The 2,226-nt window shown below is 39.7% G+C and overlaps 1 pseudogene across 1 annotated transcript; it reads right to left on the bottom strand.

Moving 5' to 3' along the window:
• On the bottom strand, positions 1-623 carry LOC105538410 (annotated as a pseudogene). The gene has a single exon (XR_001005895.1). The product of XR_001005895.1 is annotated as a very-long-chain enoyl-CoA reductase pseudogene (transcript).
• Between the last annotated feature and the right edge of the window lie 1,603 nt (positions 624-2,226).

Here is a 2,226-nt window from a genome sequence, read left to right as displayed (position 1 = left end):
TGGAGAAGCCGCCAAGCACAGGCAGATCACGAAGATGGCGAGTGCCAGTTTCACCTGCTGAGCTCCGTAAGTAGGGGGCAGGTGATTGATATAATAGGCCAGGCACGCATTGAAGCCCCCGTAGTAGGTGCAGTTCTTGAAGATGTTGGGCAAAGGCATGGTGCCATGGGAGAAGTGGCGCACGAAGAGCGTCTCCAGCAGGTGTTTGACATAGTGGAATGAGTGACGGATGCAGGGGAGGTGTACCACCGTGTGCCAACTGGATGTGAAGTCATATTTGTGGCCACAAATGAAGGGCACTGGGAAGTAGAAGAGCAGATAGATGAAAAAGACCCCGTGTACTCTGTTAGGAAGACCGTCACCCAGCTGATCTGGGCCCCCAGGTCCCGGAAGTAGAGTGTGGCCGTGGTGCCCATGGGCAGCTTCTTCAGAACATCCCTCATCCTTCAGGGACTTGCCCTTGGGGTCCAGGTGGAGGGACTGGTGGGCAGGGTACCACTGCGGATGGGTCTTGGTGAAGAGGTTCTTGATCTCCGCAATGGTGGCATGGGGCTCCACCTTGTCCAGGAAACCAGCTTCTCCCTTGTCTTTGCATCCAGAATCTCCACCTCTTAGTGCTTCATGGCTCCCTCCCAGGGCGGCTACTGCTGCGTGCCTGCTGCTGCCTAACTGTGCGGCACAACACAGGGTCCCTCCGTTCGCGGTCCCTGACTTCCCGCAATGCTATATACCAAGTGGCATTATGTAATCTTCTTTACAGAAGTCCCAACACAATATTGCCTTATATATTTGGTCTTTTGATAGTTTACTTGTACTTTCTTAATTTTTTTTTTTTTTATTTGCCATCTCAGGATTAACTTTATATTCAGAAAAATGCTGAAAATGTCTCATTATTCTAGCCAAACATTTAAACATTTTATTATTTAATTGGCCATTTACTCCACAACCTCAACTGTAGATAATGCCTTTGAGAACACTTAAATTTGGGGGACTTACTTAACATTAGAATTCACTGAACTTAAAAAAAATTACTGTCCCTTCATAAAAATCTTAGTGTTATTAACACTCACTCATATATCATACTGCTACAGTAAATATGGTACTGGAATCAACTCACATCATTATTTATTGCATAACAAAAGAATGCCCATCAGTATACATCTTAACTCTCACACACATTAGTACTCTGAATTTTACTCTAAACAAATCTGTAGCTTTATTAGTTTGTTAAATTTAACAGAAGTAAATTTACAATGATTTTGGCCTTTCACTTGTGCAGGCTCCTCCATTAAGGGTACCCTAGCAATGTTTACAAGATCATTATAATTTTTGTGAATTTTCCAATCATAAGACATTTTAACCACAGTTGTTCTGCTGTCACTTTCCATACTGACTTCCCGCAGTGCCCTAGGGTTTGGAATGGCCACAGACACATTTGGAATCTGGCTAACGAGAAGTGAAGTTGGGGATACTTTTATTTTGGGTTTAGTGGGATACATTTATGTGGCACACTATCACCTTAATGCACAGGTAAGTAACTGCTACCTGTTGGAATGCAGGAATAGCTCCAAGTACCCTCCTAATGCTCCTGGACTCAAAGAGGGGTTCTTTGATTGTCATCAATCATGCTCATTCAAAGAGCATATAAGATTAGTCACTGCACAAGAAACCCGAAAATGAACCTGAAATTGTAAGTTCTTCTATGAAAGACATTTCATAGAGATTTTTCCATATACTTGACAGTAATTCTACGTAACATTATCGATACGATTGATGGAGCTAAGAGAAACTTTTCCAAACGACTGAACAAAAATTCTCGTTCAACTATGATAAAGCAAAGACAAAAGTTTGTTTCTATTCTCTTTATAGAAAATATCACATTACTGTAATGTTAAATCATACAGAAAAAGAGACAATAAATTAATACAACTATTATGCTTTTTCTGGATTTTCGATGCCTATTGTATTTGTGACCTTGGGAAATTTTGAAATTTATTGTGATGTTTTTCTCATTTTCAGTAAATATTTGCATATAGCTAATATTGTATTTGTAATTTTCTTTTACTTTTCTTTAAGATCTCTATTTGTGTAAGCCTCCATACTACCTATGAAACCTGCATTCAACCCCGCATGATAGAAAACAAAAATAATTCTATTTATTTTTCTAAGAAGATTGTTTTATAAAAATAAAGTAGGCTACATATTTATTTCAAATTAAATGTATTT

The sequence above is a fragment of the Mandrillus leucophaeus genome, unplaced genomic scaffold (genome assembly GCF_000951045.1).
Source record: "Mandrillus leucophaeus isolate KB7577 unplaced genomic scaffold, Mleu.le_1.0 Scaffold191, whole genome shotgun sequence".
Taxonomy (NCBI): Eukaryota; Metazoa; Chordata; class Mammalia; order Primates; family Cercopithecidae; genus Mandrillus; species Mandrillus leucophaeus.
Note: the sequence above shows the minus strand (reverse complement) of the source record. Positions and strands in the feature narration are given on the sequence as shown.